This window comes from Adiantum capillus-veneris, chromosome 4, assembly GCF_014529385.1.
Source record: "Adiantum capillus-veneris isolate H3 chromosome 4, ASM1452938v2, whole genome shotgun sequence".
Taxonomy (NCBI): Eukaryota; Viridiplantae; Streptophyta; class Polypodiopsida; order Polypodiales; family Pteridaceae; genus Adiantum; species Adiantum capillus-veneris.
Window position 1 is genome coordinate 126,198,723 of NC_140934.1, and position 23,263 is coordinate 126,221,985.

Below are 23,263 nucleotides of genomic sequence, written 5' to 3' on the forward strand. Positions count from 1 at the left end.
ATAGCCTCCCTAATCTTTTGAAAAGATTCTTGTAGGTCATGGCTATACTCATCGGCGGCGAAGATCTTCCCATGTACTTTGAGTAGCAAGGGACTTTTAGGTCTTCCCTCTATGATCTCGAAAGGTGCTTTCCCCGTAGAAGTATGTACAGTATTATTGTAGGCATACTCTACTAGAGGTAAATACTTTTCCCATTGTGAGCGTTGATCTACTTCGGTAACATAAGTCTTGAGTAGATCGAGTATCGTAAGATTGGCTATCTCACTTTGGCCATCCGTTTGTGGGTGATAGGACGAAGAGAAATTCAATCTTGTTCCTAGATTTTCAAAGAGACCTTTCCAGAAATTACTGGTCATTCTAGGATCTCTATCTGACACGTGGATGTGGGTAATCCATGGTGTTTGAAAATCTGAGATATGAAGAGAGTTGCCATTTGATGTGCCTTAATAGTCTTTTTGACAGGAATAAAATGTGCTTGCTTGCTAAACCTGTCGACTATTGTCCATATTCCTGTATTCCCATGGATAGACTTGGGTAATCCAAAGATGAAATCCATGGATATACTCTCCCATGGTGAATTTGGAATAGGCAATGGCTGGAGTAATCCAGGTTGCTTCCCTCTATCATACTTGGTCTTTTGGCATACTACACATTTTGAAACATACTCTTGTATGTCCACTTTCATTGTAGGCCAATAGAAATATGTCTCTACTCCTCGGAGAGTAGGTTGAATACCTCTATGCCCAGCATATGGAGGAGCATGAGATTCATACATAACCTTCTCACGAAGGGAATGGGTAACACATAGCCTATTGCCGTGGAGAAGATAACCATCCTGCAAGGTGAATGGTTCCTCTTTCTTCCCCAAAGCAAGGCCTGACATTATGTCTCTAAAGTCAGGGTCAGTAGCATACTCATCTATCATAGAGGATATATCATTGTGAGTAGCTATAGACACCGCATTAACTTTTGGTCGTCATGAAAGTGCATCGGCAACTTGATTGTGCTTACTAGCTATGTGAGCAATATGGAAATTAAATTGAGAAAGAAAATTTGCCCACCTCATTTGTTTGTCGGAAAGTTTGGTTTGTGTCATGAAATACTTGAGACTTTGGTGGTCGGTTCGTAGGATAAATGGAGTCCCCAATAGGTAGTGCTTCCATGTATCTAGGGCATGTAGAACAGTTAAAAGATCTTTCTCATAAATGCCCAAGACTCGTTCATCACTATTGAGCCTTCGGCTCTCATATGCTATGGCATGCCCTTCTTGAAGCAAAACCGCTCCAAGGCAATCACCACAAGCATCACATTGGACCTCAAATGGTTTTGAGAGATCTGGAAGCATGAGGACTGGTTGGGAAGTAAGCTTCTCTTTGAGTTTTTCAAAAGCATTTTGCTCCTTAGCAGTCCATACAAACTTAACGTTCTTCTTTGTTAAGTCGTGTAGTGGTCCTGCTACTTGAGAGAATTTTGCTATGAAGCGTCTATAGTATGCACACATACCAATAAAGCTTCTTAGCTCATGTAGATTCCTTGGGTTAGGCCATGATTTTATTACCTCTAACTTTGATGGATCCATACGAATACCATCGTGAGAGATAATATGTCCTAGATATTGAATCTCTTGAAGGAAGAATTCACTTTTCTTTTGGTCGAGAAAAAGTTTGTTTTCCCTCAAGGCTTGAAAAATCACTTGGAGATGTTGCTTATGTTCCTCCAAAGATTTGGAGTAAATGATGATATCATCAAAGAACACTCCAGTGAATTTACGATATGGTCTAAAAATTTTCTCCATGAGACGATTGAAAGTAGCTGGTGCATTAGTCAAGCCAAAAGGCATGACTAAATATTCATAAAGACCAAATGTTGTGAGAAACGCGGTCTTTAGGATATCTTCATCCACTATCCTTATTTGATGATAGCCACTCTTAAGGTCAATCCTACTGAAGTAGGTAGAGCCTTGTAGCTTATCAAACAGATCTTCTACCCGAGGCACGGGAAATCTATTTTTGATAGTGATATGGTTTAGTGCTCGATAGTCCACACACATACGGTATGTACCATCTTTCTTTTGCACTAAAAGGACTGGAGAACAAAAGGGAGAGGAACTAGGCCTCACCATCCCTTTGTCTACCAATTCCTGTACTTGCCTCATAATCTCCTCTTGTTGAGCTTGTGAGACTCGATAAGGAGGTTTGTTAGGCGGTGAGCTTCCTGGAAGGAGCTCAATACGATGGTCATCATCCCCTCGTTTTGGAGGTAGGTCCATAGGGATATCATCGATGAACACATCTTGGAATCCTTTTAGAAAAGTAGACAAGTCTAACTCTTCTTGATTCCTATCATTTTCATTTGATGAAACATTATTAGCTTTTAGAGACTCTTTGACATAAATCATGTACGTAGAAACTGAGCTCTTCATTGATTTATCAAAAGAAAGAGGATTTACAAGTGGAATAGTGCGACCACGCTCACTAGCATCTATATACATGTTCTTTCCCCTGTAGGTGAAGTAAATTCTCCTTTCAGGGAACTTCATGTTGGCAGCCATGCGATCAAACCATGGTGCCCCTAGGATAACATCCTGATGTTGGAGAGGAGAGATGAAGAAGTCTTCTTTGTCGACATAGCTTTGGACATGAAGCCTCAAATTCCCAATCAAGGGAGTAACGGAGGCTTGTTGTCCCTTGAAAGCTGCATCAGCTGTTACTATATCTCCCATCTCAAAAGCTTGAATGCCCAACTTGGTGGCCAACTCTATTGATATGAAGTTGAGAGTAGAGCCAGGGTCAAACAAGATGAAGTCATCATGCTCTCTTACCTTTCCCCAAGCATAGGAGAGTGATGATCCTTTGCAATGAGTATCCTCTTTTGGAGCTTCGATGGTGGACGCCCTAGGAGTCTCATTGCGAGTATTCTTCTTCGGGCAAGAACGATAGCCATGTCCTTGCTCCCCACACTTGAAACACTTATGGTCCTTGCGAAAACCTTCAAGCTCTTCAGGAGAGAGTTTGTTTTTACCTTTGTAAACTCCCTTCTCCTTGGACCGATTGTTGTTGTTGGAAGTGCCTTGGGAATTATTTTGAGCATTAGATTTCCCCTTTGCATCATTTTTATCTTTGTTTTCCATGGGCTTGTAACATTTAATGGCTTATAATCTTATGTGTAGCGGAAATTAGCATGAACATAGTGGGCATTTCATTAGAATAGATTCCTAATGAGAATTACAAGAGTGCTTGGGTGGAGAGAGCAACAAAAAGCATAACACCTAGTTAGATAGCATCGACAATACTTTCAAAAGAGAGAGAAATTAAGCTATTGACAACAGTTGAGGACCGGATTTGCATGGAGCCGGTCCCCCTCCAAAAGGCTTTGTATTATGGTTTCTCCCATCAAGAGAGACATTGTACAATACAATTCTTTGTGTTCCTTCAAGACTAGCTAGTGCAATGAAGATGGAAGCTTCATACACCAAGCAAAACACTTAATCAAACACAACTTGAATTATCCCCGTTCTCAGACCCAAGACCTCACACACCTTCGAAGATGGTGAGAGCTAGCAGGGTATGAGAGTAGATTGAGAAGAAAAAGAAGTATCTTACGAGAAAGATGTACATCTCCTCACATAATCACTCATATTAGCATAGCTTAGCTTAGTAATTAGCTTGGTAGAGAAGATGAGCATGCATTGAAGCTTGGCTCTTGGTTGGATTTGCATCCATATGCCAAGAGAGTGTTGATGTAGGCTTCTATCTCACAAGCTTGGAGTAGGTGATGAGCTCTCCATTAAAGCTTGGGAGGAGATAGAGTATTTTCCCTTCACACATGGTCAAGTGTGAGAGTGTGTGTGTCAATGCCAAGCAAAAATCAGCCCCCCCTCTCTCTTGGGCGAGCCCTAGCTGCTAATTAGGTCTGGCTTTTGCCTCATTGGACCTCCCCAGGTCAAGCCAATAGGAATTAAGCAGCATAAGTGATAGCCTTCTGACATGTGTCCCCCTTTCCCCTTTTGTGAGAGCTTTAGGTAATTAAATAATTAAACTAAACTCTCATTGGACCCCTTTGCCTCCTGGCCAATAGGAATCAGGCAAGCCATGGGGCTCCTGAATGCTCATTGGACCCTTGGGAGACTGCCCAATAGTCTTCTAGGAGACTTAATTCTCATTGGTTTCTTTTATTAAATGTTTTTAAATTAATTAAACTAGATTTACTCTAGCTTAATTCTCATTGGTCCACTTCAAGGGTCTTCCAATAGGAACTGGGCACACCTTGTGGGCATCTGGCCTAGGGAGCTGACATGTGTCCCTCATTCCCTTTGTGTAAAGGGAGCCTGTGTGTGTGTGTGTGGCTTTCTCTCTCATCCCCTAGCTTTGGGGCTCGCCCCCTCCCATGTAGGGATGTGCAAAGACTTTTAGGGCACACACAAAGCATCCAATTTTTCCTAGGTTGACCTTTGGACACAACCTTTGAATTTTGGAACCTTAGCATTTTGGAAGTCTTAATGGGCTGAACCTTAGGGTCTTTTTGGCCCATTGTTTCACATGGCTCTTTTGCAGATGGCCCCCCCTTTGGATCCCTATTTTCCCTCCTTTGGATCCCTACTGTGGCCGGTCTGCTAGCTTAACCAATATTCTAGCTTTTTCTCCCTTGGCACTTCCCCACATTAAATGATCAGTTTAATATGAGAAAATCATTTAGGAGAATTAGATATTTGATTATTATGACATTACCTCTCTCTTGAAATCATAGTCGTCCTCGACTATTGGTGTAGAGAAGATAAAGCATATGCATGAGTCCTTTTCTTAGCGGGTAGAGGATCCCTATGTTACCCTACGACATCATTCCATAATGGATGACTAGTCCATTTGGCGCTTGAGAGCCTGAGGCTGCCGCAAGCATGTCTGCACATTAGTCCTATCAGTCTTCCATAGTAGAGTGACAAGCTCTACTTGGTGTTTGGGAGACGTCGTCTCCACAAACTTGATCTAAGCATGCATAGTACTTCATTTTTGTGCACAAATAAAGAAAAAGAGAGTCTTATAAGACAAAAATTTTGTTCATTTTTAACATTTTGTACATTTGCTTACTCTTGGGAAGCATTGTAAGCATTGACAAGGTTTAGGTTATCCTTTAATTGTATGCCTTGCATCCATCTAGCATCTTCAAAAGGATAATTCTTAAACTTAATAAGATATCGTCGGATAGTCTTACCGCCTCTTAATACCTTGTCTTCATGTCGGAGAATGGACTCGGGCTGCAGCACCTCCTCGTGGTCCTCGATCTCCGGTGGGTCTTCAATAGTTGGTTCTTGAGGTGGCTCTCCTTTGTAAGGCTTTAATAGGCTCACATGAAAAGCATTGTGTGTGTATGAGCCAATAAGAGACTTGATAGCAATATAGGCCATCTCATTGATTGGCCAAGAATCTGGAAGGGACCATAATACCTTTTTGCTAGTTTAGCATAGTACTTTTGGTGGCCCGTAGTATTCTTGCCCGTCGTGTGCCTTAATCGAGCCTTGGGAAACTTTAACAAGACCCAATCGTTTTCTTTAAAGGCTTGGGCTCTTCTGTGCTTGTTAGCAGCAGCCTTTTGCCTTTGCTATGAGATAGAGATAGCATCCTTAATCTTTTGGAAAGATTCTTGTAGGTCTCGGCTATACTCATCTGCAGCGAAGATCTTCCCATGTACCTTAAGTAGCAAGGGACTTTTTGATCTTCCCTCAATTACCTCGAAAGGTGCTTTTCCTGTGGAAGTATGTACAGTGTTATTGTAAGCATACTCTACTAAGGGTAAGTACTTCTCCCATTGGGATCTTTGATCTACTTCCGTTACATAGGCTTTTAGTAGATCAAGAATGGTTAGGTTAGCTATTTCACTTTGGCCATCAGTTTGTGGATGATAGGCCGAAGAGAAGTTTAGCCTTGTTCCTAAATTCTCAAAGAGACCCTTCCAGAAATTACTGGTCATTCTAGGATCTCTATCCGACACTATGGACATTGGCAAGCCATGGTACTTGAAAATTTGTGAAATGAAGAGGGTTGCCATTTGATGGGCTTTGATAGTCTTTTTGACAGGTATAAAATGAGCTTGTTTACTGAACCTGTCTATTATCGTCCATATTCCCGTATTCCCATGGATAGACTTAGGCAATCCAAAGATAAAATCCATGGATATGCTCTCCCAAGGTGAATTAGGGATTGGCAATGGTTGAAGCAATCCAAGTTGCTTCCCTCTATCAAATTTTGTCTTTTGACATACCACACATTTGGAAACATACTCGTGTATGTTCACTTTCATGGTAGGCCAATAGAAATATGTTTCAATTCCCTTTAGGGTAGACTGAATCCCTCTATGCCCCGCATATGGGGGAGCATGAGATTCATACATTACTTTCTCACGTAGTGAGTTAGTAACGCATAGTCTATTGCCATAGAGAAGATAACCATCTTGTAAAGTAAATGGTTCTTCTTTCTTCCCTAATGCAAGGGCTGAAATCACATCTCTAAAATCGGGATCAATAGCATACTCATCTATCATTGAAGAAGATAGATCATTGTGAGTTGCTATGGAAACCGCATTCACTCTCGGTCGTCTTGAGAGTGCATCGGCTACTTGATTATGCTTGCCAGCAATGTGAGCAATATGAAAATGAAATTGCGAAAGAAAATTTGCCCACCTCATTTGTTTGTCGGAGAGCTTGGTCTGCGTCATGAAGTACTTAAGACTTTGGTGATCCGTTCGCAGAATGAAAGGAGTCCCTAATAAATAGTGCTTCCATGAGTCTAAGGCATGTAGAACTGCAAGGAGTTCTTTTTCGTATATGCCTAGAGCTTGCTCAACAGGGTCGAGTCTTCGACTCTCATAGCCTATGGCGTGCCCTTCTTGGAGCAGAACAGCCCCAAGGTAATCACCACAAGCATCACATTGGACCTCAAATGGTTTTGAGAGATCCGGTAGTGTAAGCACAGGTTGAGAGATAAGCTTTTCGAAAGCATTGTTCTCCTTAGCAGACCACGTATACCTAATATTTTTCTTTGTTAGGTCATGTAATGGTCCTGCAATTCGTGAGAACTTTTCTATGAAGCGTCTATAGTATGCACACATACCTATAAAGCTTCTTAGTTCATGAAGATTCCTTGGTTTAGGCCATCCTTTTATTACCTCTAACTTGGATGGATCCATTTGGATTCCATCTTGAGAGATAATGTGACCTAAATATTGAATCTCTTGCAAGAAAAATTCACTTTTCTTTCGATTAACATAAAGTTTTCTCTCTTAAAACTTGAAATATTACCTGGAGGTGTTGCTTGTGTTCGTCCAATGAATTAGAGTAGATGATAATATCATCAAAGAACAGTGAAGTAGGTTCGATGAGGCCTGAACAGCTTCTCTCATCAAGCGGTTGAATGTGGCTGGTGCATTGGTCAAGCCAAAAGGCATGACAATGTATTCGTAAAGACCAAATGTAGTTCGAAATGCGGTCTTTACAATGTCTTGATCAACTATCCTTATTTGATGATAGCCACTTTTTAGGTCAATCCTACTGAAGTAGGTCGATCCTTGTAGCTTATCAAATAGGTCTTCTACCCTTGGAATGGGAAACCTATTCTTGATAGTGATCCTATTTAGTGCTCTATAGTCGACACACATACGATATGTGCCGTCTTTCTTTTGCACTAATAGCACAGGTGAGCAAAATGGAGATGAGCTAGGCCTAACCATGCCCTTCTCAATTAACTCATGCACTTGCCGCATAATCTCCTCTTGTTGAGCTTGAGAAACTCTATAAGGAGGTTTGTTAGGCGGTGAACTTCCTGGAAGAAGTTCAATTGCATGGTCGTCATTACCTCGTTTAGGAGGTAGCTCACAAGGGATGTCGTCAATAAAAACATCTTGAAACCCCTTGAGAAAATTAGATAACTCTAATTCCTTTGGTTGCTTTTATTTTCTTTTGTTAAAGCATTAGGTTCATTTTGAGAATCTTTAACAAAAATCATGTACACGGAAATAGAGCTCTTTATTGACTTGTTGAAAGCTGGTGTATGTACAATGGGGATGGTTGTTACCCATCTCCTTAGCATCTATATACATGTCCTTTTCCCTGAACTTAAAGGAGATTCTCCTTTCAGGAAATTTAACATCGGCAGCTAGGCGGTCAAACCATGGTGCCCCTAGGATTACATCCTCATGCTTGAGAGGAGAGATAAAGAAGTCCTCTTTGTCCACATAGCCTTGGACATGAAGCCTCAATTTCCGATTAAGGGAGTGAATGAAGCTTCTTGCCCCTTGAAGGCACTGTCTGCGGGTAGGATATCTCCCATCTCGTAGGATTGTATGCCTAGCTTGGTGGCTAACTCCATAGATATGAAATTGTGAGTAGAACCAGGGTCAAAGAGAATAAAAGCATCATGTTCTCTTACCTTTCCCCAAGCATGGCATAGAGAAGATCCTTTGTGGTGAGTTTGGTGAATCTCCTCCTCTTGGATTTCAACCAAAGAAGCTCTAGGAGGATCTTGGCGGTTGCTCTTTTGGGGACAAGCGCGGTATGCATGCCCTTGTTCGCCGCACTTGAAACACCGGTTATCTTTACGATAACGCTCAAGCTCTTCAGGAGAGAGTTTATTCTTTCCTTTGTAAACTCCCTTCTCTTTGGCTTTGTTGGAATTGCCCTTAGGAGACTTTTGGACATTGTCCTTCCCCTTAGGCTCATTGGAACCCTTGTTTTCCGGGGGACTTATTATTTCTTTTACCCCCCGTTTGGAAATTGATTCGCGAGGCCACCATAGTATGGTGTATTACCGCCGATATGGTACGTGGCCTTTGGGAGTTGACATACTCCGCCATTTCTTCGGTTAAGCCTGCACAAAATTGTTGCTTTTGCTCTCCAAAATCCAACTTTTTGAAGACAGTGGCTTTGAGTTGTAGGTCCCAAAACTTGTCTACATATTTGTGGATGGATTCATTGGGAGAGAGCTTTAAGCTTCGCCATTCGGTGAGTACTTTGTCTTTGGCATCGGTGGCCAAAAACTGCTTCATAATGGAAGCTCTTAAAGCCTTCCATGTTCGTGGAGCTTCACCGTTGGCTCATAGGCTAGACCACCATTGTCTGGCGGACTTTTGAAAGTGCATAGCTACATGGCGTAGCTTTGAGGACTCCGTGAAGCCCTCATCTCCAAACGCCGCATCGAATTGCTGGATAAAGGCCAAAACTTTGTCTGTAGCACCAAAGGTGCCATCATAGGTAAGGAAAAGATGCTCTTCTCTCCCTCCCTCTTTGAATTTCTTCAGCTTGGACGACCTCTTCCATGCGGCATAGGATTTCCTATGGCCTCTTCTTTTTGATGGTTCAAAAGTTGCACCATCACTTGCTTCAGAAGATGAAGAATTTGAAGAAGGTGGAGAAGAGGGTGACCTCTTTCTCGCCTTTTTCTTGTCTTGATCTTTGTCGTCTTCACCATAGCTTTCATAAGAGGAAGAGGATGAAGAAGATGGAGAAGAGGGTGTCCTCTTTCTCGCCTTTTTCTTCTCTTGCTTTTTATCATCCCTCTTTGAATTATGGCGTGGAGAAGAGTGTAATGGTCTTCTCCGCTTTGGTGGTGATGGAGAGCGTTTAGCCCGCCGTCTTCGTGGAGCCATCTCCGCCGAGGTGACGGGAGACTCGCTTCTTTCTCGTTCCTTCGGTGGAGGCTCTTGAGTTCTCCTTTGGGAAGGAGATGCATCATCAAGAAGTAAGTTCTTGAGCCCTTCATATGGATTCTCTTCTTCTTCCCGAATCGGAGAGAGACCTCTTTTGGTAGTCTCACAAGGAGGCTTCCTAGGTGTTCTCTCGTCATGGTGATGAGCTTGGAGAATCCCGTGAGCACGGAGCTGCCGTTGCACTTCACTTTGGAGAGATGGATTGCCCATGGCTTGTTGAAGCCTAGAAACTAGATAGTTAACAAGCATTGAAGCATCATTAGTAGCTTGCTCATGAGCAAAATCAAAGTTATCAACATTAATTTCACTCTCTTTACTATTGTCAGCCATTCTAACAACTTTTAGGTATAAACTTTTTAGGTGTACTTTGGCACTTCAAGCCCTAGTTGCTACTCCTCTTTACCCCTTTAGAAAAAGCACTCAAGCTACTGTACCCGCGGCTCGAATACCATTAATTGCAAGGAATAGAAGAGAGGGTCTTTCGACACCAAAACAGCACCGGCTCCTGTTGAGCTTCTAATAGCTCAATAGTGGTTAAGCCGTAGGCAAGCCCCGTAGGACTCCACTATTAAGACCATAGCTCTCGACGGTGATGCCCCGTTAACTGCACAAAGGCAGGCGCACTGCAAGGCTGAAAAATGCCTATTCTACTTACTCACAGGCAATTAATAATACCAACCATTTGTAGCTAGCTTGAGGACCTCCCTTCTTGAGCAAGAAAAGAGAAACCTTGAGCTCTGATACCAATGTAACATTTAATGGCTTATAATCTTATGTGTAGCGGAAATTAGCATGAACATAGTGGGCATTTCATTAGAATAGATTCCTAATGAGAATTACAAGAGTGCTTGGGTGGAGAGAGCAACAAAAAGCATAACACCTAGTTAGATAGCATCGACAATACTTTCAAAAGAGAGAGAAATTAAGCTATTGACAACAGTTGAGGACCGGATTTGCATGGAGCCGGTCCCCCCTCCAAAAGGTTTTGTATTATGGTTTCTCCCATCAAGAGAGACATTGTACAATACAATTCTTTGTGTTCCTTCAAGACTAGCTAGTGCAATGAAGATGGAAGCTTCATACACCAAGCAAAACACTTAATCAAACACAACTTGAATTATCCCCGTTCTCAGACCCAAGACCTCACACACCTTCGAAGATGGTGAGAGCTAGCAGGGTATGAGAGTAGATTGAGAAGAAAAAGAAGTATCTTACGAGAAAGATGTACATCTCCTCACATAATCACTCATATTAGCATAGCTTAGCTTAGTAATTAGCTTGGTAGAGAAGATGAGCATGCATTGAAGCTTGGCTCTTGGTTGGATTTGCATCCATATGCCAAGAGAGTGTTGATGTAGGCTTCTATCTCACAAGCTTGGAGTAGGTGATGAGCTCTCCATTAAAGCTTGGGAGGAGATAGAGTATTTTCCCTTCACACATGGTCAAGTGTGAGAGTGTGTGTGTCAATGCCAAGCAAAAATCAGCCCCCCCTCTCTCTTGGGCGAGCCCTAGCTGCTAATTAGGTCTGGCTTTTGCCTCATTGGACCTCCCCAGGTCAAGCCAATAGGAATTAAGCAGCATAAGTGATAGCCTTCTGACATGTGTCCCCCTTTCCCCTTTTGTGAGAGCTTTAGGTAATTAAATAATTAAACTAAACTCTCATTGGACCCCTTTGCCTCCTGGCCAATAGGAATCAGGCAAGCCATGGGGCTCCTGAATGCTCATTGGACCCCTTGGGAGACTGCCCAATAGTCTTCTAGGAGACTTAATTCTCATTGGTTTCTTTTATTAAATGTTTTTAAATTAATTAAACTAGATTTACTCTAGCTTAATTCTCATTGGTCCACTTCAAGGGTCTTCCAATAGGAACTGGGCACACCTTGTGGGCATCTGGCCTAGGGAGCTGACATGTGTCCCTCATTCCCTTTGTGTAAAGGGAGCCTGTGTGTGTGTGTGTGGCTTTCTCTCTCATCCCCTAGCTTTGGGGCTCGCCCCCTCCCATGTAGGGATGTGCAAAGACTTTTAGGGCACACACAAAGCATCCAATTTTTCCTAGGGTTGACCTTTGGACACAACCTTTGAATTTTGGAACCTTAGCATTTTGGAAGTCTTAATGGGCTGAACCTTAGGGTCTTTTTGGCCCATTGTTTCACATGGCTCTTTTGCAGATGGCCCCCCCTTTGGATCCCTATTTTCCCTCCTTTGGATCCCTACTGTGGCCGGTCTGCTAGCTTAACCAATATTCTAGCTTTTTCTCCCTTGGCACTTCCCCACATTAAATGATCAGTTTAGTATGAGAAAATCATTTAGGAGAATTAGATATTGATTATTATGACATTACCTCTCTCTTGAAATCATAGTCGTCCTCGACTATGGTGTAGAGAAGATAAAGCATATGCATGAGTCCTTTTCTTAGCGGGTAGAGGATCCCTATGTTACCCTACGACATCATTCCCGGCTCCTTCTATGGCTCTATAACAACATCACTACCCCATCTCCTTCGTTTTTAGCCATCTACCTCTTGCAGACTACTTTGTTTTTGTATGAGGACAAGAAGGCCTCGTGGCTCATGCAAATTGAAGCCTTGTGCTGCCTAAACTACAAAGGATAGAGAGAGAGATAGATAGAGAGAGAGAGAGAGAGAGAGCAAAAATCTTTTTATATTCTTCATTGACTTTTATTTTTCTTAATGGCCACCACATATTTGCATACATATTGAAAATTAAAAGGTATTCCTAATGGCTTCAACAAAATTGAAAGGTATTCCTAATTGAACCTTAAATAACAACAAAAATGATGTGCTAGTCTATAGCATGCAGCAATGGGCAATGACGAAGCACATAGATTTGCAACAATAGCAGTTGGATGTGAGAAGGAGCGATACAACTTTGAGAGAGAGAGAGAGAGAGAGAGAGAGAGAGAGAGAGAGAGAGAGAGAGAGAGCACTATAAGGAGAAGAGAACGCTAAAGGGAAAATAAAGGAGAAGAGAAAAAAAAATATACAATGTGAAGTCGATCACCTCTTTATATGGACACAAAATATTTTTTGACTTTCCACCTTCATCTGTCTTTTGACTTTTCACCTTCATCTATCTTTTTTCCTAAACTCGCCTTTCACTTACACACTTAATATGTTTTGAAAGACTTTTTATTTTCTTGAGATTAGGGAGACCTAGTGGCATACATACCAACTCCTCTTTTAAAAAATTATTAATTGGAAGATTCTTCAAAAATATCACTCCATCTTGTTACTTCTAGCCTTCCCATCACTAACATAGCCTTGTCCCCCCCCCCTCCCCCCTCAATTTATTGCTTCTCCCATCGTTAACATGGCCTTGTTGCTCCTTCTCACGTTGTTGACCATAGAACAGTCAAGCAACTTGATACAATCACTGATGGTGCATGTTTGTTGCTCCCTTCTCACATTGGTTGTGACGAGCATTACTTCTTTCCCCCATGTTCGTGTGGAGAAAGACCAATTACAATTGCGGCTTTGCATAAGCAGCACATGCAAACTAACATTCAAAATAGGGAACTTATAACCTCCTAATAAGAAACAATGAGAGAGAGAGAGAGAGAGAGAGAGAGAGAGAGAGAGAGAGAGAGAGAGAGAGAGAGAGAGTATCTAGGAAGATCTCGCTCCCCAAATATTTTTTGTAATTGTGCAAACATGCTAGCTTCTATCATTATATTCATTTGTTAATGAGATTCCACCCAGATCTATACCTCTCAAGCTACACAATTCAATGTTCATATGTATGCCAGCCATTAAAATGTGTAACACATGACTCGAACCTCCTCCTTAACGCCGTGGACTCACGATCATGTGGCCTAATTGATTAGGCCAAACTAGCTCGTTGCATTAGAGGGGTGCCCTTTTTTTGTATAAAAATCTATTAACGTTCGACTCCTCACTGTGCTCATTTTCTCCTATCTACACTCGCGAGCCCCGTCCAAAGTAACTAGTCCACCATTCTTTTGTGCATCTTAGCTGTTAGGCCAAGGGCCCAATCTGAAATTGTAGCTCGTGTGTGTGTGTGTGTGTGTGTGTGGGGGGGGGGGGGGGGGGGGGGGGGGGGGGGGGGGGGGGGCAGCAAGAGGCTCGGAGGAGAGCCAGGTTTCAGATACCAGGGCCTCACACTAATATGAGAGGTAATTTTAGGAGAGGAAAGGCATGGTCTATTTTTGCCAAAGCTTGCATGTGTTGGTCCATGGAGAAGAAGGCAAAGTTATTTGAGGCATGCGGGCATAGCCTCTTGCGAGAAGGAAGGGAGGAAAGTCGACATGCACAGAATCTCCCTCTCTCTCTCTCTCTCTCTCTCTCTCTCTCACTCACACACACACACACACACACACACACACACACACACACACACACACACACACATTGTCGAAGCAAAATGCATCTGCAAGGTCTCCATCTATTGAGATCATTGGGAGACTTGGCTCATAGCTAAAAGCAGCGACATAGAAGGCATGTCATGTCAGGGCAAGACAGAGGCAAACGCCAAGGGGTGGCATGGGATGGTAGGCCGGATCAGACATGAGGATACAAATAGGTGGCCCGGTGGTAGGTCATGAGGGAAAAGGGTAGCAGGAGGTGGCCCACCGAGCAATTTCTACAAATGGATGCACAGAGTCCTTGCAAAGTACCTCAAATAGCATGATAGAAACGATAAAACACCGCAAATATGCATACCTGAAAAATCACACAAATTGTATGCGCACATAATTGAGAGCAGTCGTAGACTGAAAAAGATAGAGAGCAAGACGTAGCACACAAGCACATGCAAGTGCACCTCTTAGAGTAGAGTGCTACACAAGCACAATGAGAGAGAAGAGAGGAGGGAGAGAAGAATAGACACAGATGTTGGGTGCAATCTCCCCCCATGCAAGAGTGAGCATTTTCCTCTTGCACGTATTTACTTTATAGATTTCTGAATACTCAAAATGAATACACATTGTTTGACTGGACATTAATTGGCCATTGCTCATAAAGAGCACTTTAATAATACAAAGATAATACTCTGGTAGCCTTTGTACATTCCAAAAAGCATCTATGCATTTGCCACATTTTTGAATGCTCAAAATGAATACACACTGTTTGGCCAGACATTAATTGGCCATCGCTCATAAAGAGCACTTTACTAATACAATGATAATAATCTGGTATCCTTTGTACATTCCGTAAATCATCTATGCCGTTGCCACTTGTCAGCTGCAATAAACAATAAATACAATTTATCATTTCCATTACACCAACAACTATGTGTGAGGGAGATATTTACTCTCTCTCTCTCTCTCTCTCTCTCTCTCTCTCTCTCTCTCCTCTCTCTCTCTCTCTCTCTCTCTCTCACCCCCCCCCCCCCCCCCCCCCCCCCCCACCAACACACACACACTCTTTGTCTCCCTCCTAGACCAAATGCATGATGAATCAAACGGAAAGGGTCAAACAAAAGGTTGGTCTGGCAAAGGCAAAGAAACAATGCACAAGAGTATAGACATCATGGGTTTGCAAGCACAGAAGGATTCTGTCCATTCATTTCCACTTGCGAGCATGAAGGGAGTGTGGTTATCTAGGAAGGCAAGAGTAGGTTGTTCTACCAAGTTGGATTTTTGTGCATCGCACTGCAAGCATTAGAGCCAAGGAAGCCATGGCACACCGTTCTAAACGGAACGATGTTGGAACAAGTAGGGGTTGGGAGGGGGGGCGGGGGGGGGGGGGGGGGGGGGGGGCAGGGCAGGATGCTTTGCTTTGGAAAAAGGGGAAACGGCACAGCAAGAGTGAATCTTGAAAGATATGTGCTAATAAAGTTGGAATGGGGCTAGTCGAGACTCATTACTTAAAGCCATGCTACCGTTATTGCTAAGCTTTTTCACTAAGACTTGAAAACCCGCAAGAGGAATCCCCTCTTTTGGGAATAAGTTAGAAAAGGCAAGGAGATCAACTTTTGGAGGTTAACCACTTGGATGCTCATAGCGAAAAAAAATGAACAATGGGAAAGAAGCTAGTGTTCTATGGAGAAGGAGCTGATGAGCACAGTGGCATCCTTTCCCTTGTTGATAGAGACCTAAAGCCTAGGGTGGTCTTCAACCATCCATTCTTGGAATCAACTTTCAAGGTCAAGAGGGCAAATCATTACCATTATCAGCATCTATGGCCCCTACATTATCATCATGTTACCATTATCAACATCTATGACCCCTACATTGCGAAAGAGCCAAATTGTGGGAGTAACTTAAAGACTTCCCTATGGAAAGCGAGTGGATCCTAATTAGAGATTTGAATATGGTGGAGAAGAACAAGGACAAAACAAGATCCTCTAGCATGTTAACTAGATCCAAAAAATATAAATGGCTTAGCATTTGCGACAAGAAGTGGGCATCGTGGACCTGTGGGAGGTTGGCCCATGGAGAGCACACTAGGTTTCACATACACTAGCCTTCAATATGTGTAGACGGATTCTTGACTAGACAGATTCTATTGCTCGCATCAAGACGACTAGTTTTGTCATCAAATCTACTATCTAACCAACCCAAATGATTTTCTCATATCATTTAATGTGGGAGAATAAACGTGACCAAGGGTTAAGATATTGACATGTGCTTATAGATCTATCTCAAGACGGGGCCAATGTAAAGGGGCCCAAATGAGAGATGGTCTATCAAAGAGCAAGGCTAACCAATGGAGCATAAATACCTTAGGGTTAGCTTCAATGAAGACCTCCAATAGTTAGTGTAAGATCTTTTGACCTTAGGTGAGCTTGAGGTGGGAACCCGGCCCAAGCTTAAGGTGCTTGAGGTGCCTGATGACTGAGCTGCTTGAGGTGCTGAGGTGCTTGTCATGCTTGAGATGCTAGGGCCAATCTTGTGGTGAGAACATGGCCCAAGCTTGACGGGCTTAAGGGCCAAGATTGTGGTGAGAACTAGGCCCAAGGCTGAGTGGCTTGAGGTGTGCAAAAGTCAAGACTCAATCCCTACAAGGAGGGGGAGGGGGATGAGAGAGAACACATACACACTCACAGAAGACATGCTTGATATAAAGAAAGCAAAAGAGACACTTGTCAAGTTCCTCCTCATGCTGACCTCATGGTGTGCGTGAAGCCTATTAGTTGGCCACCCAAGGGGTCCAATGATAATTTAGGCGATTTAATTAATTGATTTTTCATTTATCAAGTCCTCTCTATCAAAGGGGAAAGGGGGACACTTGTCCCAAGGCTACCCTTATTGCTTGGTATGAATCCTGCTTATGATTGGCTAGGCCTGGAGGGGTCCAATGAGATTCAAGCATGAGCTACAAGGGAAGGTCGACCAAAGCAAGTAGGGAGCCTGCTTAGGGGGTACACACACACACACACACACACACACACACACACACACACACACACTCATTGTGTATTGTGCAAAGTGCAAGAGCTCCCTCTCCTCCTCCAAGAAAGTAGAGGTTGAGAGCCTACACCAACACTCTTAGCTATGGAGTGCAAATCCAACCAAGAGCCATGCTTCAATGCTTAATCTTTTTTGCTATTATGTATGCTAGCAAGAAGAGTGATGATAAGTGATGAACCAATCTTTATTCTATGAAATGTTTCTTCTTCCTCTTCCCTACCCTCATTCCCTGCTTCGAAGGTGTTTGAGGTCTTGGGACTGAGGCTTGGGATAGTTAATGCTTTTCTCAAATTTCATGTTATGCTCGTGATGCATGAAGCTTTCAATCTTCATTGCATCACCTAGGTCACAAGGAACACAAAGATTGTATTATAACAAGTCTCTCTTGATGGGAGAAATCATAATACAAATGCCTATTGGAGGGGGGGCATGGATCCACATAAATTCGGTCCTCAATTGTTGTCATGTTCTCTAAATTCTCTCTCTTGTAAAATTATTGTTCATGCCAAGATAACTAATTGCTATGATTATGTTGCTATCTTCAATTATGTTCACCCGCTATGCTCACAAAGTAATTGCTCAAAAGTACTCTCTTTAATTTCCGCTACTCTCAAGTTAATAGGCCAATTCTATTACATTGCTATCAGAGAATTTGGTTTCTCTTTTCTTGCTTAAGAAGAGAGGTCCTTAAGTAGCCTATAAATGGTTGATTTTTCTAATTATATTAGGGTAAGTGGAACTCGGATCTATTATCGGTTAATTTGTTGAGCCCACTATGTGGGATATGGTGCACACCTGGGGAGCTTTGACTTAACAATGGAGTCTTTTTAGACTTGCCTACGGCTTTACCATTATTGAGCCATAAAAGTCCAAAAGGAGCTAGCCCTCAGCAACTCTGCTATGTTAGAACTACTCCACAACACTCTATAATTAACCACTTCGAGCCATGGGTATAGATACTTAAGAGCCAATTCTCAAAGGATAAGGGGAGTGGCAACTAAGGTTTTGAATTGCCAAAGCATACACTAAGTACCTACATAAATTTTGTTAACATGGCTGACAATAACCAAGAGAGTAGAATGAACATTGATAGCTTTGATTTTTCACATGAATGTGCTAAAGATGATGCCCCCATGTTTGTTAATTATCTCGTTACTAGGTTGTAGCAAGCTATGGGCAACCCTCCTTTGAAAGCCGAAGTTACTCAACAACTTCACGCTTATGAAATTTCCCTTCCTCTCCAAGAGGAGAGAGAGCTTAGGAGGCCTCTTGAAGAGACCCCCAAAAGAAGTCTCTCTCCCATACAAGAGGAGGAATCCAAAGAGCAAGAAAGCAATGAAACTTTAAGTTCCTCTAAAGATGTGGCTCCACGAAGACGGCGATCTAAACGATCTCCCACTCCTCCCAAGAGGAAAATATCAACATAGAGTCCTTCTCCTCATCATTCTGAAAGGGAAGAGAGGAAACAAAGGAAGAAAAGGGCTAGAAAGAGGTCGCCCTCTTCTCCTTCTTGTCCACCTTCCTCCTCTTCGGACGAAAGCTATGGCTATTCTCCTATAGAATACAAGAGGGGAGGACATTGTAAATCATACCCTGCATGGCGAAGGTCACAAAAGCTAAAGAAGTTCAAGGATGGAGGAAAGAGTATCTCGTTTCTTACCTATGATGGCACCTTTCGTGCTACCGACAAAGTGTTGGCCTTCATCCAACAATTTGATGTGGTCTTTGGAGACATTGAGGGCTCCATAAAGTCCTCCAAGCTACACCATGTAGCTATGCACTTCTAGAAATCAGTTCGTTAATGGTGGGCTAGCCTTCGTGGCAACAACGAAGCCCCAAAGACGTGGAAAACTTTACGAGTTTCCATCAAGAAGCAATTCATTGCAAGCGATGCAAAGGACAAAGTGGTAATCGAATGGTGCACTTGAAGCTTCTCTCTCATGAGTCTATCCATAAGTATGTAGACAAGTTTTGGGATTTACATCTCAAGGCTACTGACTTTCGAAAGATAGACATGGAAAACTCTACGAGTTCCATCATGAAGCAATTCCTTGCAACCATTGCAAAGAAAAAGTGCTTACCGAATGGTGCATCTTGAAGCTTCTTCTCATGAGTCTATCCATAAGTATGTAGACAAGTTTTGGGATTTACATCTCAAGGCTACTGTCTTTCAAAAGATAGACTTTATCGAGCAAAAGCAACAGTTTTGTGTGGGACTACCTGAAGAGATGGCCGAGTATGTCAACTCTCAATGGCCTGGTTCTATCACCGAAGTAATCCATCACATCATGGTTGCTTCACGCATCAATTTCCAACAAGGGCTAGACGGAAAGTCAAGCCCATGGAAAACAAAGATAAAAATGATGCAAAAGGGAAAACAACGCTCAAAATTCTTCCCAAGGCACTTCCAACAGCAACAAGAACAATCTATCCAAGGAGAAGGGAGTTTACAAAGGCAAAAAACAAAATCTCTCCTGAAGAGCTTGAAGCTTTTTGCAAGGCCCATAAGTGTTTCAAATGTGGGGAGCAAGGACATGGCTATCATTCTTGCCCCAAGAAGATATTCGCAATGAGACTCCTAGGGCTTCCACCATCGAAGCTTCAAAAGAGGATGCTCATTACAAAGGAGCATCACTTCCTATCTTGGGGAAAAGTAAGAGAGCATGATGCCTTCATCTTGTTTGACCTTGGCTCTACTCACAACTTCATATCAACAGAGTTGGCCACCAAGTTGGGCTTCAAGCTTCCAAGATGGGAGATATTGTAACGATTGACACAGATTTCAAGGGACAACAAGCCTCCATTACTCCCTTGATTGGAAGTTGAGGTTTCATGTCCAAAGCTATGTCGACAAAGAAGACTTTTTCATCTCTCCTCTCTCAAATATGAGGATGCTATCCTAGGGGCGCCATGGTTTGATCACATGGATGCCAGTATGAAGTTACCCAAAAGGAAATCTACTTCACTTACAAGATAAATAACATGTATAGATATGCTAGTGAGCGTGGTCGCAATATTCCACTTGTAAATCCTCCTGCTTTTGATAAATCAATGAAGAGCTCAATTTCTGTGTACATGATTTTTGTCAAAGGATCTCTAAAAGATCCTAATGCATTAGGAAAAAAATGGACTCTCCATGGGCCTTGTAAGAATCCCTAATTTAAAGGAAGCCTGCCAAAGATTAAGGGGGACAAAGGCTTTGAATGGGGCTATTTTGGTAGGGTCTCGTCCACCTTTGACCCCTAAAAAGGTAGGGGGAAGGGGGGGGGTAACCATTTAAAAAGTAGGGAAGGGGGGGGTAAACCATTTGAAAAGTAGGGGGTCTTCTCTCTCTACCTTTTTGGCCAACTTGTAAGTGGCCTCTTAACTCTCCCATGCCACCTAAAGCAAATCCGTGGGTCAAAGAGGTTAAAAAAATGACTTTTTTCAAAAACTTTCAAAAAAACTCTATTCCCCCCTAAAAAGTACCCCCAACATATACACATAATAAAAAAAAGTTTTTTAAGTTAAATTACTCAAAATTCAACATTTTTTGACTCCCTCCAAAATTTTAAAAAATTCCCCCCAAAATTGAAAACTCTCTCTCCTAATCTAAGCTCCTCTCCTACACCCATCCCCCTTGCACCTGCACCTGCTGCTGCACCTACGCACCCATCTCTCCATCCTTCAAGCTCCATCTCTTCATCCTACAAGATCTATCTCTCCATCCTTCAAGCTCCATCTCTCCATCCTACAATGTCTCTTGACGACGTGACCAATGTCCTAGCAAGCTCTTCACGCGGTAGGTCTCCCGGGCTTTTTCTACCCCTACCTCAAGAGTATGTTCTGACAAAGAAAACATGCTTGGGTACATTACCTTCAGCCAATGAACGCCACGCTCAAGGGGAGAAGAATGTGGATCTCTGGACAGACGGATGCTTGTATCCAAAGGATCCTTCTCTCAATGTTCATCCATCTTTTACAAACATTCCATCACTGTTGCAATACGTTGGAAATGGAGAGCAAGGTTTGTTGGGCTATTGCAAGAGACTCAACAAACACGAGATTGCGCGGTCCGAAATCTACTTGCGTCATTGGCATTTGCTCAATGGGAGTTTCCACAATCTTCAAGCTCAAATGCAAACAGCTACTAGTGCGCTTGAGGAGGCAAAGAGCACCATCACAACCAAGGAAAATGTAATTAAAAAGCTTGAGGATACTCTTTCACACATGAAGAGTACTGCCATAGGAGGTAGGGTGAGGAAACGAGAGTTGTCTGAAATTCAGACTCTTGCACCACGTGGAGGTGCAAGAAAATGAAGGGTGACAGCTATGAGGTAACATGTTCTATCCCTCATGTTGTTTAAGTTTAATACGGCTAATCATTGTTGTTTTGGGCAATAGAACTTCGTCCAAGAAACGTGCGGCGCGAGAATGTGTCAGCTAGGGCTACTTTACTTTGTTCTTGTTTCAACAAAGAGGATTTTATTGGGATGCTTGATGCTCCAGAGGCAAAACACTTGAAAGACGCAATCACTAAGAGAGTTCTTAGAGATTTTTCTAATATTGTCACTGATCTAGATGTTCAAATATTTGTGATGCTGTTAGGATTAGTACCAAGGGCTATCAAGCAATACATCAAGTGTTAAAAGATGCATTAAGAAGTCGAGGAGTCACGGAAAACCTATTCCCACTTCCTCACAGAGTGAAGATTGCCAAGAAGTGTCAAATGAAGATGTTGTTTCACCGATTAGGGGAGTACTTGTATATTGAAGACACGATGCCTCTTCACCGCTCCGTAGCAAATCACAAGGAAGGAAGGGCCGCGGGAAGGGAAGCGGTGCTGTTTATAACAGTGTGTTGCGGACCGAAGGGTTTGTTACACCAAATTCAACAATATCTTGTGGACTTGATACGATTGCAGCAGTCCATGGTTGTTTTCTACAATTTGAGTGATGCAGGTTAGTTAGAGTTTCCTACATGCTCTATGATGTGTCATAACATGCATTCTGAGGCTTTATGTTGTTGGCAGTTCTTGAAGGCAACTTGTGTTCGTGCTGAAGTTGGATGAGTGTGTAATTGTTAAAGGGAGAAAGTTGGAGAGAATGAGCATCATGCTTATGAATGAAGCCCTAGCTTATGCCAAGCAATCTTGCAGTTCGAGTGAAGCGACAAAGCCCTCTTTTAGTGTGCAATCAGAGAAGGATATATGGTGGCTTGGTGCAATTGAAGTTCCGAAAGAGACACATGAAGTCCTTGCATGGATTTTCAGTAGAATCCCATGGGTCACAGAGGTCATTAAAGCTCAAATAGACGGTGAGAAGCTCATGGTTCCAGGACGTGGGGAGTTGATGTTGAATGGCACTTATGTGGTGATCTAAAGACCATAAAGTGCATGCTTGGATGCAAACAAGGTGCAAATTCTTTACTTCCCTGTCCATTCTGTACAAAAGGGCACAAGACAAGTCGAGCAACTCAAGTGAAGGTCAGGACGATGATAATGATACCATATAAATAGGGAGTGGAAAAGTTCGGTTCTTTCATGTGATATGCTGCAGTGCCCAATAGGGATAGCAAAGATCCTGGTGGAACCCCATAATTCCCTTCTCCCTCAACAATGTTCACTTTTGCACATTGCATGCGTTATTGCGAATATTTGAAAGGATCTTAAAGCATCACATTGATTATGCTTTCACAATGAAGCCCCTCAACGTCAAAAGACTCCTTGCAGGGGGTGGAGACGCTCCTTAATGAATTGGATGTCACCGATCAAGGTGAACATTGTAGCAGAGACTTGTAGGGAGAAGACATATGAGGTGGCACAGAAGGTTTCCATGAATGGAGCCAAAGCACTCGATTTTTTCAAGAAGATGTCAAAGTCTCCAATGCAGTTTTCCAAGGCAAGTGTCAATCTAGCAAGTGAGAAGCGGTGGGAGTTGTGGAAAGGTTTGTGTTCATGCACGACGGACAAAGATCCCAATGTGGAGGTTGCTAACCAACGCAAGCTAGTATGGTCATCCTTTCAAAAGGTTGTGCAATTGATGAATCTTTCAAGCCCACCGTTGAGCAGCGAGAGGAGTTCAAGAAGGTGCTTTATGAATTCACAAAGGCCACTTAGGACGGATGGTCTGAATGCAAGATTACACACTACATGGTATGTTTTGAACGGACTTAATACATATGCAATTTTGAAAATGTAACT